Source organism: Bemisia tabaci, chromosome 3, assembly GCF_918797505.1.
Source record: "Bemisia tabaci chromosome 3, PGI_BMITA_v3".
Classification (NCBI taxonomy): Eukaryota; Metazoa; Arthropoda; class Insecta; order Hemiptera; family Aleyrodidae; genus Bemisia; species Bemisia tabaci.
Window position 1 is genome coordinate 50,596,387 of NC_092795.1, and position 15,755 is coordinate 50,612,141.

A 15,755-nucleotide genomic window follows, 5' to 3' on the forward strand; every position below is an offset into this window, starting at 1 on the left:
TCGATATTTGAAAGTAAGTCGCGATTGTTATACGATTTTTGGTGATGAAATCGCCATAGGATCATCAGCATCTAAGCGATTATCCTCGATCTTGTGCAATTTTATCTCTATGAAATCGCGTTTGATAAAATCGAAATTTTATGTCAATTTATCACGAGATTTTGTTCGATAATATTGCGGTAAATTAGCATCCATAAAATCGCGATTTTATTGGAAATTAATGGTTTAAAATCAGAGTTGAAGAAGAGCCGATTCGAGATCCTGTGAGGACATATTTATGTGCTGCTAGCAATTTGATTCAACGAGACGTGCGTTGCCACCATCATAAAAGTTTGTGCTCCTTCAATTTGTTTGTATATGTATGGAACATACTCCTCCACCGAGGACCGTCCTCGGTGGAAGACAATTTCATCCTCAGAGGACGATTCGAGGACGAAAAATGTGTCTTTCGAAGAAGAACTTGTCCCCCGCTGCACGGTGGATCGAGTCAACCCGAGAGGTCGGACATGAAAATTTTGACTAAAACTGCAAATTTTGATGTTTAATTCATCACATTTTTTTATTTTAAGGGGTGTATCAAGAATGAAATTTTACGAGTAAACCAATGGAACCACTTTTAAAACCTCAAAGTTTTGTATAAATTGAGTTATAAGCTTTTACAGTTTTCAAATTTTGTCCGACCTCTCCCGTCGACCCGATCCACTGCGCCGAGAGCGAAATCGTCATCGAGAGACAAAATTTGAAAGTGTTCTCTGTATAAAAGTGAAATTTCATTTCAAGCCAATTCGATGAAAATCGCAATTTAGAGAAAAAGTTAGGTATTTTCGTCCGCAGAAAATTGGCCGTCGGGTACTAAATTTCTTTTCCCAAGGACAAACATGAGCAAGTACAGTACAGGACTCGTCATGTAGAAAATAATGTTAGAATCAACACATACACCACTTTCATTTTGCCCCATAATGTTGGTTCGGTCTCTTTTTAAAAAGTAATGCAAAATCAACTTAAAATGGGATTGAACCTGCGAAAGCTCAAACATAAAATAAAATACCCGGATCGTTTCGCAGTATCCTTAACTGAATTTTCAACCGGTAAAAAAAAACCTTTATAGTAAAAGTAAAAGCTTTTTTACCGGTTGAAAATGCAGTTGCGATCCTGCAAAACGTCTAGGTTTGTTTTATATCTTAAGTTTTTACTTTTGCGACCTTAGTCCCATTTTAAGTTGAATTGTATTACTGTTTCGGACCGATTAAGTTTTTTTTTTCTTTTTTAAAAAAAAAGAAAAAAAAAGAGTAGCGGAGATTTCGAAACACCGCGCACCGCTACTGAAGTACGCATTTTTTGAAGTGCCGCTGTCGATGTAGAAGTTGTGCAGGCGGAAGATGAGGAGAGGGTGGAATTCGTTAAAAAAGGAGTTAACTTATTGGTCCTCCGCCGAAAACAACTCTGGAAAACACCGCCCAGGAGTAGCGACCCTCGCAAAATTGAGTCGTAAATTATGAAGGTGAATAACTTGACTGATAGCCTGTTATTGGCTATTTTTGTCAGGCCCCTGCATATGCTCCCGAGAAAGAAACATTTTATTGATCGGTCCAAGGGCAGCCGATTTTGACGGATGATCCAGAAAATGTGATGTTGTCAAACTGCCTCTTTTTACTTTAATCGTTCAATGGAGATTTTGCATGTGTGAGGAATTTGCGATTTGACTGTTGATTCTTCTTTAAAAGTTCGCGAGAAACACGATGATGCCACTGGTTTTCTCTGAAATCCACTCCCAAGCTCAAAAAAAGCTCTCAAGTTGAGACCAAGATGAAGGGGACATCCCACGCTATCCGAGAGTCCACCTCTACGTCAAAACAAACTCTCCATGCAAAGATGGGGAGCAAATACATTGACAGGGCTGCCACTTTATTCGGGGACTCTAAAACTGAAAACACGGCAACCCTGCTAATGTATTTGCTCCCTATCTTTGCATGGAGAGTTTGTCTTGATGTAGACGTGGACTTTCAGGATAGCGTGGGATATCCCCTCCATTTTGACCTCAACTCGAGAGCTTTTTTTAACTTGGGAGTTGATTTCAGAGAAAACCAGTGGCACCATCGTGTTCCTCGCAAATTTTTACATAAGAATCAACAGTCAAATCGCAAATTCCTCTCACATGCAACATTTCCATCCTAATACAAAGGTACGATAAATATCTATAAAGTAACCAACTCAAGCGAGTGCATATTTTTACTTTTTACAGAATAATCAGACTTTAAGTTTGATAAACGTTTTTTCTACATTTTTGCCGACTAATTATCGAATCAAATTTCGATTTCGCTGACATTATTGGAGGAACGAACAATTTGCGTTTAAGTAATTGTATTATTCAAATGATTAGGGAAGAAACGTTGCAACACTGTAAAATTAATAAAATACTCTTAGTATACAGGTAGAAAAGTGATCTGTGGGTAATTATTTAGAATTCACCGGAAAAACCTCACAACGTGACCGTTTGATATCGGCAACACGACTGGACGCGCCACACGGTGGATCGAGTCAATAGGAGAAATCGGATATGACATTCTTCACTAAACCTGAAAATTTTGATGTATAATTCGTCACATTTTAAATTTTAAGGGGTGTCTCTGAGCGGAAATTTTACGAGGAAACTAATGGATCATTTTTAAGACTTCAAAGTTTTGTATGAACGGAGTTATTAGCTTTTAAAGTTTCCAAATTTTGTCCGACCTCTCTCAGTGACTCGATCCACTGTGCGCCGCGGCAATCGGACCGCAAATATTGACACCCTCGGATTCGGACCTGTTCTCCAGAAATTCCAGAGATGAGAAAATTCTTAAATTGTGCGATTCGTGTCTCTCAGAGCGTCATAAAGAAATACTGGAGGCCCTGGCTTGATCCTTGCAGCTCTTTAACCCTAGCGGTGCGAAACTTTAAAATTGCGGTCCAAATACTGCGATGCGCCCACCAAAGGGGTTAGCGGCAATTCGTTAAACTATTCTCCACTTAATACGAACAATTTCGACTTGGGCGGCAACACCGCTGATGTCCGGTGCAAGTTAAAGTTAGACAAGCAGTGTCTTAAAAACTGTGTTCATTTTTCAATGTTTTATTCGACTCTTTAAAGTCAAATCAATTCAAATCATCAAAATTAAGAAAAAGGGTTTCAAAACTGCTTTAATTCAATTCCATTAAATTTTAAATTTCTCCCGGGTAGAATCAATCAATAAATCAATCAAATTTAATCAAAGTTTAATTAATGGTTGAAAATCAACCTTGCCAACCAATGTTTCTGATGGTGTTACAGCTTCTCCACATTCTACTTAGATACAGGAATGTAACCTTTGAAGCATTTGCAATAGGTTTTTATGCAGGAGCAGTGCTTCTTTTTCTTGCTTTTTTCAAGTAAAACTTCCATAATTCGTCGAGTTTTTCGAAAATTTTTGTTCGACTTGAACGGCTTTTCTTTCGGAAAGAAATACCGCGAATTCGTCTTACACGAAGTATTTAACATTGCGCCTTATGGACGTGTCTAGGGACCGAAAAAAAAAATCGACTTAAACGGCATTTCGTTCTTACCGTAGTTCGACTTAGCGAGTTTTTACAGCAATACCTGTGTAAATCAGAAACAAACTTAGGAAATTGACTGGTCAGCTAGTTCACTCAGACGTCCAATAAAAAACTCTTATCATAAGTCAGCATTGACAGATAGTAGAATATTTTATACTTTTCCGAACGTTAGAAATCGGAATCTTCAAAAGAAGTCAACCAAAAACTAACTCGTGCTAATTGACTTTTTGATGGTTGGTCGGCCGCCAAGCGACTAGGCCATCGGGAGGGTATCATCCGCATGCAACTGAGAATGTGGGGCTTGGAGGACAAGGCGCATAAGTGCAGTTTTTGTTATTTCGAGAAAAACGCGTTTAACATTTTTAAATCAACTGAAGCCTCATGGCGGAACGAAAGTTCAAACTCATATGTTGATGCTTTTAAATTGGGGTTTACCGGTGAATTTTTCACAGAATTTATTTCAAACCTAGATCCTAGATACAGCTGAAATCGCTAATATCTCAATTTTTTCGAAAACTGCACTTATGCGCCTGGTCCTCCAAGCTCCTCAAATCGCTCTGCACTGAAAAAAAAATTCTCGGCGTTTTTACCAAGGTCCGAGAAATTTCACCGAGAAATCTCGGTAAAATTATTAACTTTCTCGGTTAAAAAATTACCATTTATGGAATTGGTAATTTTACCGAGAAATCTCGGTAAAATTATAAACTTTCTCGGTAATTTTACCAAGAAAAAACTGGGATCAAATAGAACCCTGAGTTCTTGGTAATTTTACCTTTTTCTTAGTAAATACACCGAGATTTTTTTTCTTGTGTGCAAGTAATTAACCTGTCAGAGGGGGAGGGGGACGCTTGAGCGATTTTTGCACCCCTAAGTTGGCTCTCCGCGTGAGGGCGTACTTTTTGAAACCCTCACGGCTGAAACATTTACCTGAGTTTCTCATGCGTTCATCAGATTAACAAAAAGCTTAAGGACTGTGGGGTTTCCCAATTACCGCATGGTACCAAAAATCTGGCAACCATTACGATGATTTTTCTTAGTGCTATCTGCACTCAAAAATGATTACCCTTGAGTCCGTACTTTGAGCGCCGCTGTGGCACAAAGATGATGATGCTGCCTTATTCTCACGTCATTAGAGGCGATGATCCGTCCACCTTGTTCTATCCACCTTCGCGAATGGGAACGATAACTCATCACTTACTCAGAGATGGAAAAAAAGCAGACATAATAAACGCTCCAACTCCAACTCTCTTTAACATGCAGACTGAGACTGAGATCCTCAACTCTTATCGGTGACATTCACCTGGAGTGGGGGTTCGCCCCCTGACCGCTTTGCGGTCCAATCCTTGAAACGCTACGCGCCTCTGGCGTTCAGTGGCGAGGGGTGAACATTCGATTATCGATATTTCTCCATTTGAAGCTATGGTAAGGGTTATTAAGGGTTCGTTGCGAACACCCTGCTTATCGATATTTTTCCATAGGTTTAAATGGCAGGTCAATCGATACATCGCAAAGCACGCCACGCTACTGCTGGCGTTATGCGTTACGTATTACACTTATGATTTTATATTATAAAGTATGATAAGTTCCAGGCTGAATGAGCATTCAATTTTCAGGAAGAGGGAAAAGTTTACGCATTTCTTGGAAATATTTGTTATACCTGTAGATAAAACATTTTCCACGTCGCTACATTTTTGCGTAACATCTGCGATTACTACTCATTTATGCTCTAAAGAATTATTAATAAATCACAATTATGTCAGAGGTGATTTCAAAACAATTCAATCTTCGAAAGTCATGTGAGTATGATTTAACCGCAGTCTCCTCACCCTTTCCTGCCCCCATCGCCCAATGCTATGCTATTCAATTTTTAGAGTATACAGTCATTTACAGTGCCTAGTTAATTTAAAGTAAATTCTATAAGAGAATGAACAAATCAATTGACGGATATTTGCCACTGAGAAAGAAATTGTGTATATATTTTTGGACGAATGAACATCATTGGTGTAAAATATCGATGGTCAAAGTGCAAAATCACGTACCTCCATCGCGGTTTTCCAAAATATCCGCTCCTCTTTTATTTATTCACAGAGAAACAAGCTAACTTAATAGCTCGATACACAGAATATTCTGCTAATAGCTCGATATTTATACAGAATAGTGAAATGAAGTTTTCAAGAAATTACGTCCACTAGTTATCCAAAGAAAAAATAAAGTATGACCGGAAGTTTGCAACATCGCAAAGGGAGATACGTGGTTCCGCACTTTAGCCATCGACGTGTAGCTCGTCATGATCAATTCCCACCTATATTTGTCCGGTCGCTCCTCTAGCGTAAGGACATATCTCAATATCTGCATGAGCCCCAGAGAGCATGACCTAATACGTAAAACAGAGCTCACGCGGACATTGATGTAGGGTCTTACTTCGGAGGGGTGACGTATCGGGAACGCCCAATTTCTTGGTGGGAGAGTAAGAAACCAAAGGGAAACGCATTTATTGCGAGGAACGAAATGTTCGAGTAAACAAAATTCGTGATTGGAATATGAGCCAACTGCTTAAAAACCGCAGGTACGTAAGTGTTCAGTACTGCCGTGCTAAGGAAAAACGCCGTATGAACCTTCAGGCGTTGCCGAACTTCCATTGATAAAATACGAATTTACTGGTAAACTCATGACTATTTCCCTTCCAATTTTTCAGATAATTTTGTTCGCAATTTCACCTGAAGTCCCTGAAAATTTCAAGGAAAAATATTCAGAAATTTGCTCAACAATAAACATTTTATCGAAGGAAATTTGGCAACTCTCAAATGTTCATGGGGCGTTTTTCCTTAGCACGGCAGAATAGCCGTTAAATGGACAAGAAACTTGAGTGCACCTACTAGGTTGCCCTCCTCACCGCTCACGCATTGCCAGTATTGACACCATTGCCACCCATATTCACCCGCATGACTGAGATTCCCAAGACCTGCGGGTCGATTGTCGAATCATTATCGATATCAATGATCTCGATCGATAGATCCCTATCTTCACAATGGTATATATCGATAAAGTTCATTCGATATCGATTCAACAATGATTGTTGAATCGTTATCGAATGATCTCGATCGAAAATCCCTATCTCAGCAATGATTTTTATCGATCAAGTTCTTTTCAACAATCAAGCCGCTGCGGGCCGATTGTTGAATCGTTATCGAATGATCTCGATCGATAAATCCCTATCTTCACAATGGTATTTATATCGATCAAGGTCATTCGATATCGATTCAACAATCTAGCCGATGCAGGAGTATTAAGTGCTCCTAAAAATTTACTGATTGTGAAATGGTTTTGAGACAGAACTATTTAACCAAATGTTACAAGACCAAAGGTTACTCAACACCGCAGAAATAAATATGTAGTCCGTAAATGAATTTATGCTGAAAGAAGTATTATTCGTCAATTTTCAACTTTCAAATAATGCCCAAATTGTATGCTTAAACTGCTTAAAGTTCAATCTTGGAGGGCTTAATTATTCACAAATTTTGTGGGGAGGCCCCCCAGCGCCCTTCCTCCATGGGGTGTCCCCTCAGACCCCCCCCCCCACTCGACATCAACATATCCCCCCCCCTTCGACTCACTCTGGGTCTGCCCCTGTCCCAGATAGTTCCCCTTCCACACGATAGCATCTACGTTTAGGGGCGCCAAACAACGTTGAGCATAAGGGTGCTAAAACTGTAAATCCAGTTCTGGTAACACCCTAAAAGTCAGCAAATTCATGTCCTCTACAGGTATATTTTTGAAAAGTGAATTCCTATGTGGGCTTTTCTGGTCCACGCTGGGATTGTTTCGGGGAGGAAACGAGAGGGCCAGGCTATGCAGGAAGATTGGAACAACGAAGATATTCTCCTCTCCTTCCTGCCTAAAGAGAGCCTTGCTCGTGAAGAAGAAACCAAATAATATTTATCTTTAAAAGATGTTCAAAAAAAGATGAACGAGAGAAAACACTAAGAAATGACCCGAACTCTACGGTGGTGAAATCGTGCTGGGTCCGCATCATTTCTTTGGGAAAACAAAGCCGGAAAGTTCAAAAAATTTCAATTAGAGTCAACAATTTTAGAACTCTAATGAGTAGCAGTACGAGATTAAGGGGCAGTGTGTTCAGCTCATTGTCAGTCTTGCACTGGTGCTCAATAGAGCTCAAACATTTTTGACTCTGATTGAAATTTTTTTAACTTTTTGGCTTCGTTTTCTCCGCGAAATGGGGTGGACCCAAAACCATTTCACCCACCTTGATGATAGCATCTTAGTACGGATCTAAGTCTTCTTACCTATTTAAAATTCCTCCGCTGAACTATGATAACAAGCAAAACTGAATCAGATTATGCGCGAATCCAAAGCCATTAACACTGTCAAATCATAAAATTGATCACAATAATTAAAACTGACACTGAAAAATCGAGTTAAATAGCAAAATAGTAGGGTAAAGGACCTGCACGATGGAGCGGTGCGATGTAGACGTGTGGGCATACACACACACGCTACCACCGGCTTACGAGCACTGACACACTCCTGTTGCAGTTCAGAGGGCTCGGTCACGGTGGATAAGACAAACGAAAGTTGCACAGGTCTGATTCTATTGATTTCGAATCTGGATGAGTGAGTCTCAACTGATAACTCCGGTAAGTAAGGACATCAGCTTGTCAGCCGGCGAGAGCCAACTACGGAAGAGCCGAAGGTCAGGAAAATCCGCTTCAACGCGAACTGCCGCCGCAGCTGGAACCAAAGCGCGGGATCCGCGAACCCTTCTTTGTCACTATCAACAGGTCCTGTTCTTTTTAGGGCTCCTCTTGGGTGAGTTTCGATTAATCGATAAACTTGTGATCGATCAGAATCCTTGCAATTTATCTCGTTTTGAACATTTAGATACGTCATACAGGGTGTCTCGCTGTTACACAGCCAAATTTGCAGGAGAAATACCTACAATAATACCCAACAAGTTAAACAGCGGGCAACAAGGCTAATTTTCACATAATTAAATACCACCAAAACATTTTGGCTGAAACCTTGGCCTCCCTCAGTTGGATAACAGTAAAAAATTGTAAAAATCTAAAAACGTAGTACTTGGCTGTACCTTTCAAAGCGAGAAAAATGTTGTTATGGAAGAAATTTTGATAAAACAGGATTTGTCAGACACAGGAAGATAATCCTACCTACGTAATAAAATAGAAATCCTAAGTTTACAGTGTACTTTTGGCGATCTCTCTAAAAAAAGAAGTTGTCTCTTCCCTCCCCATCCATGAACCCTAAAAATCCTTTTTAACTTAAAATTTGGATATTTTTGAGGCCAAAGGTGGATTAATTTTAATGAATAAATTAACATTTATAATTAAGGGATTTTTCGGTGAAAGGGCGAATGAGACTTCACAATCTTTGCAGCATTGCAATCCTTATTTGCCCTCTTAGGTACCGAAAAAGCCCTTAATTATGGAAGACAGCCATTATTTATGAGTGCGGTCACTATCTATTGCCAAAATTCAGAGTAAACTATGATTTACCCTCGAATTTGGGAGAGGGGGCGTAGTTCCCATCGAGGGCACTTTCGGACAAAAAATTTTTTTAGAAGAAAAGTTCTAATTGATCCCATAGAATTCGCTAAATCTACGACAATCTAGCTGTTTAATCCTGGAACACCCTGTATGGCAGTTCTATTATCTTTAAATAGAAACGAAGAGCCTGAACGTTAGCCAACACCGAGTCGATTTATCAACCCATGATGAGTCGCGATATTGCGCCAGGCATATTCAACCCTAAGTTCGTGCAGGTGACCAAACGAACTCACCAGACTGGAAAATCTACGATGTCCATGGTCCCTCGCCTACCCTCCTACCAGTCTTTGATTTTTCGAGATGACTGATTTTTTTTTATTTTGTTTATGTGGTCCGTATGGCTCCTCCTGTTTCTCCTTTGGGCTATTTATATCCCTCGGTTGGGAACGGAACCTTAGACGCCTTGGCGGTTGGCCTTTTTTTGCGTCTAATTTTTCGTGCACAAGCTCGTTTCCTAAACTATCTAGCCTCTCGCGCTGACCAATCGCGGTTGCCACGTCAAAGAGAATATCTCGAGGGTCAAATCCAGATCTGGAGGAAATGAACATGCGAAATATCTGATTGTCAGATCAGCAAAACAACACAGGAAATGTATCATTCAATAATAATTTTTCTGGTTTCACTGAGCTCTTCCAAATTTTTTTTTCTACATTTTTATTTTTTTTTCTCGATCATCCTGGACATTACTTTTTTAATACCCAGAACAGATTCATACTTCCTCCTTTCTTCCCCTTCATTATTTCCCCCCTTCCTTTGTTCTTGGAGGGTGGGGGGGGGGGCTCTTCAAATCACGGATCAATGGACTATAGTTAGGTATCGACCTTTCTCGGTTCCCATTATCACTCACAGCAGCCACCAAAAGTTCTTCTTAAATAACTTAGTATTCTTCCAAATTTGACAAAATGATTTTCTAGTCCTCTAAAATTCAGAAAGAAGTATTCAGCTCCAGTCAAAAGTGACAACGTCGCACAAAATGTATAAGGCCCATATTTATAAGCTTCAGAATTACATCGTTCCATGGTGGCGGGATTTTAATAATAAATTATTCAAATGCATCGTCCCTCAGAACTTGACCCACTTTGGCCCTGACCATTCACAACATCTTTTATGTAAGGGCCGACAGTGTAACGCAACATCCCTTTAATCGTCGTGTCGCCTCGCATTGGAAGGGTAAAGGGAACCCCATCTCAGCCGAGGGAGGGGGGGGGGGTGCGAAGGTGTTCGCAGGGGCTTCTCCTGGGAATTTTGTATGCTATTAAACTTCTCGCATGATTCTTACATCTTCCATGTAACTGTAAACATATATGTATCATTCATTTCGAGCAAAGAAATAATGTGTCTTGATTTCTTACAATTTTACAAGACAGCAACTAGTAAACACACCTACTGTTTTCTTTAGATAGATTTAACGTTTTCCGGACTTTTCATATGAAAATATGTTTCCTCAATTTCTGTCCAAAAGCGCCATGGAACCCGCGCTGACACCAGTACTAATGCAAGATCGTGTACCTATATTGAGGTTAAAAATAATCCCTTGACTGAAAATAAACTAATTTTAAAACATCTACCAAATCAAATGTTTGACATTATTCCTCACCGGAAGCTTCATTTCTAAAATTTGTGCGTGACTTAGTTCAACGGCGGCATAATGTCGAGCAGGCACGAATTTAATAAATATCGTACGGGAGTCACCGAACCTATTTTGCAGTATTGCTTTTCTTGACCCTGCCGTATGTTCTCATCCTGACATTTGACGGAGCGGGTATGTTTCGTTAAAGTCATTTAAGACATTCGTTCTTGTCGAATAAATTACAATAGAGAACCTCCCGAACAGAATATTTAGCCCACCTCAGCTCAGATCACACGACCAAGCATGTCTCGCAACTGTCCAAATAAAACGGCCAGTCTTGAATACGCTTATCATAACAACATGCCTCAGAAGCGCTGGATTTTGCGATCACGTTCGAAAATTTTCTTAACGGAAACCGTTGGTGATAATGGGTCAATTGATGGCAATATTCATGCTCGTACCTTGAAAGGAGTGGACTGAATCGGTGAAAGATTATGCTCGCCTTTTTCCAGGACCAGTATTGCCGGATTATCCGGATCACAACTTCGAAGAGACTCTGGGAGTTTAAACTGCTAGCAAGCTTCATGACGAAAGTTCCTGCACGAAAGTATGTTTAAAAGGTAAAGTTCCACTACCATAGAAGATCCTTTGATTTCACCAGCGACTAAATTGGAAAACTATTGGCTCAATGTGGAAAAGCGTTCATTTTTGGAAATACATAATGGTACTCAAAGTATGCGCGCGCTTCACTCATAAATATAATTATGTTTCTAGCTTGATAGATCCTGACTTAAATCTTCAAAGAAATTCCGAGGAGATTCGGGTTTATTTGCTGCATTTACATGGTTCTCGTCGCTGTAAACTACTACGAACTGTTGTCGCCCGTCGAAAACGCCTTCAGCTTCGTGTGATACTTCACCGCCCGCACCGGAGTTAAAATATTTGTATCAAATGACATTGTGCATCTTAATCCTGTCTCGTAAGATCCGTCAATCGCTCATCGAACTTTCATAAGGTACTGTCTCGAAATCAGTCGGAAAAAACCTTGATGAAATCTGTTAGCATATTGCAAATGTTCTTGCATAATTGTTGCGTTTCATGGCTGATTCGGACTTAAGCGTTTAAAGAAATGACGGGGAGACTCGGGTTTATTTAATCCGTTTACGTGTTGCGCGTCGCTGTAAATTACGACAAACTTATGTCACCAGCCAAAAATGCCTTCAGTTGCGTGGGATACTACAAAACCCACACCGGAGTTAAAATATTTGTATCAAATGACATTGTGCATCTTAATCCTGTCTCGTAAGATGTGTCAATCGCTCATCGAACTTTCATGAGGTACTGTCTCGCATTCAGTCGGAAAGAACCCCAATGAAATCGCGTGGCATAACTTGGAAAAATGAAAAGTTCTCTTATTAGAAGTCTCTCTCAGAATGGATATGAATGACTTCTCTTTCAGGTAAAAAAAAGCTATGAGATCCTGAATAAAATGGTCAAAACCTCTAAAGCATTTTTTTTTTTTTTTTTTTTTTTTTTTTTTTTTTTTTTTTTTTTTTTATTTTTTTTTAACAATGCAAGATCTGTAAAAGTTATTTTAGAATAACTGTAGGAGTTTCGGACACAACTATTATGACCACGTGCTTCAAAAGTGTACAATTTTCGTGGCTAAAGTAAACAAAATGCGCAACTCAGATTGCAACGTTGGGACTTTCCACGCATGTTCGTTCTCTTAAACGATAACAGAGAAAAAGCTTTTTTTTATATTTTTTGTGAATTTTTTTTTTAAATATCTTACAATATTCATGGTAAATTTCAAGGAGCTATTTTGGTCATGGTTCTTTTATAAAAATAATATACAATGGGATATTTTGAAACGTTGCAAAGAAGTGAAAGAGGATACGAATTTTTCGACTTTAATCGTTAATATGGTATCAATCACCATGCCTACATAAAGTGATGAAGGTAGTAAAACTGTGTTTCATTAGAAACTTGGCTACCTACTTGCTGACAAAATGATGAGTTATGTGTGTCAAGCGCACTTTTCCGCAGGATTCCGCTTAATTTGACCGAAGTGTAATGTGTAAGTGCTGTCGGCTACCTCTGGTTCTAGTAATATTGCGTGGATCCTGGCTGTTTCTCATTGTGATAAATGTCCTTATATGCGCCAAAAAATGAGTGATTTAAATGCTGCATGGATAATTATGGTATTGTTGGATCACCCGTGGCAGAAACCGAGGACGCCCTGCCAAATCGTGGATTGATGGAATAAGGCAGGAAATAAAGATATGTGATTCGCCGAGCTCTGACAGGATCGCTCAGTGGCGTTTGCGTGTCACAGAGCGCATGGAAGCGCAATAAAAGCGTCATGTTAGTACGTAGTACAGATTGTTACTTTTATCGTGTTTCTTCATCACTTCAGAAAATATATTTACTCAAAAAAATCCGGGACAGTTATATTTGGACCGCATTAAACAGAAAGGAACCAAGTCACATCATTAGCCACAATTGCCAAATTTAATGTGGCAATTCAATTTTTTACATGAAAACGGTTGTGCGGATTTTTGTGCAAATTCCGGCGAATTTTCTCCATAGTACGAAGCAAATTCCTTAAAATTTTCAAAGGAATCCACAGAAACGTTCTCTCGTGAAAAATTAAATTGCCCAGTTGAATTTGGCAAAAGCTGATGTGGCTTGGTTCCTTTCTGTTAAACGCGGTCCATTTTAAGCTCCCTCCGAAGAAAGAATCTTAAGCTGCATCATACCGGAGATGCTCAACCTGCGTTCGTGCATGAAGTGTTGAATAGGAGTGCTTCGTATTCCCTAAGAACTTTAGGTATTTACACTTTGGATTCCCTGCTCAGTAGCGCACCGCACTTTAAAGACTACTTTAAAAGTGTGAATGATGCATGGGATTATCGCATAATAAAAGACTACATCGACTAGCGAGGCAGGAGACAGGGAATTGTAAATGCAGCTATTCCTCTTTTCGTATTTATCGCTTTCGGCTTGGCGCATCGCACACTGGACCGAGTCAATTAGAGAAGTTGGACAAAATTTGGAGACCTTGAAAGTTTACCTATATCTTCAAAAATATGAAACAGGAACGTTTAAAAGTGGTTCCATTGTGTTCCTATGAAATCTCCTTTCAGGACCACACCTAGAAACATAAATTATGACGAAAGAAACGTCAAAATTTGCAATTTCTGTCCAAAATTTCATGTACGACTTCACTGGATAAAAAACACATTGGATCTAGAGTCCATCTAGAGACTCTTAAAAACATCGACAAGAAAAAATACTCTTGATTCAATCGGATTTTTGCTTAAATCAAGAACCAAGCCTCTTAATGTGAGCGGATTTCCTTTTGATTTAAGCTTAAATCTGATTGAATCAAGAGTATTTTTTCTTGCCAATGTTCTCAAGAGTCTGGACTGTAGGTCCAATGTGTTCTTTTTTCCAGTGCTCTTCTAATGGCTCGTTCCTTTGTGCGGCGCTCCAACCGTGTATTTTAGGTCGATCAATTTCAATATGCATCGAACAACGGTCCCCTTTACGCTTCAAAGCCGGCGAGTGTTGCAACGAGCACGTGACTTATGATTATGACACAAATGACTCGGGCAAGCAATATTTTGGCAGCTATTTGACTTGTGTCACGGAAAAATTCTTTCTAAAATTAAATCCGACGGATTTACTGATTACTGTGATGATCGCGCACCAGTTTGACCCCTAACCATTATACTGCACTGAGAATAAAAACTTCGGCTGTGGAAGCCGTACTAACACGAAAAAAACGATATAGTGCTTAGCACCAACTATTTAAATTAAATGGAGCCAGCTACTTTGGCAGTAGCGCTGAGCCCTAAAACTTTAGGGTCCAGCCTTACAAACTGTAGGTCTCAGCGCTACTGCCAAACCAGCTGGCTCCTTTTGATCTAAACAGTTAGTGCTCAGCACAATATCGTTTTTTTCCGTGTACGGGCTATCTAGACATGCTGTCAGCGTTCCGAGCTGAGAGACCGAAAGTTCCGGGTGCGGCTTTCGGAGCAGTCGTCCTCTATGCCTGAAACGGACGGTATGCCTGTATAATCCGTAAATTTTTCTTCAGTGCACTCTGTAGTTCCTTTTTGTAACTTAGATATCTTTTCCGCCTTAAACTATGCGACCGCTTATGTGAAGAATGACGGAAGAAAATTGAAAATCGGAATGCTATTTTTCGGCAGAAAATATTGCCTCTACTGAAAAAGGTGACAAAATCTCTCATTTCCTGAGAGTATATCTCTAATTTTTTCGTCCTTCTGTGATACAATAGACAGCACCTTTAATTAGTAGAGTTAAGACTAAGAGAGAAACCGGAAACGGAATTTGGCCTGGAACGGCGCGGCGCAGAGAGCAATGATGACGAGAACGTGAGATGAAAAGGAGAAACCCTCGGCGTGGCGGTCGGCATGTAACACATTTTAGCGCCTACAAGACTGCATGAATACTTCACGCATTGCGCCAAAGACAGTGCGGTCGCTGCGGTCAGCAGCGGGCAGCGTGAAACGCATAGCGCCTACAAGACTGCATGAATACTTCACGCATTGCGCCAAACACAGTGCGGTCAGCGCGGTGCGGCGGCGGAAGTTAAAATTATTAAACCACATTTATGTTGGTTCTTTCATAATTTTTTGGTTCATTTCTTATAAATGGAAGGCCTTGTCCACACAGAGATAGGTTTACGGAACTTAACTTTCGCGCCAAGTTCCGTGAACTTTTGCTAGTAGTGTTGGCAGGGCTTTCACAAGAAATGTGACCAACGCGAGTAAACGCGTCTTATACGCCTCTCCCCCTCCGGCACGTTTACTTGATGGTTTTTATTGATGTTTCAAAACAAATGAGAAGGGGGCGGCAAAATACAGGCGGCCCATGGGCGGCAAGTAAGTAAATCCGGCCCTGCTAACTATAAGGGTCCTTCCACGCTGGTGTTACGGACCTGAATACGTGTTTGTTTGAACATGATTTTAAACAGACCTGGATATGATAAGAGTTTGTCT

The 15,755-nt window shown here is 40.0% G+C and overlaps 1 protein-coding gene across 1 annotated transcript in view; it reads right to left on the minus strand.

Moving 5' to 3' along the window:
• Positions 1-8,155, minus strand: part of LOC109030613 (uncharacterized) — a 48,724-nt gene extending 40,569 nt beyond the window's left edge. The window contains exon 1 of the mRNA XM_072298502.1: positions 7,875-8,155. The gene's annotated coding sequence lies outside the window, so the exon portion shown is untranslated. The remainder of the gene's footprint in view (positions 1-7,874) is intronic.
• Positions 8,156-15,755: the final 7,600 nt, after the last annotated feature.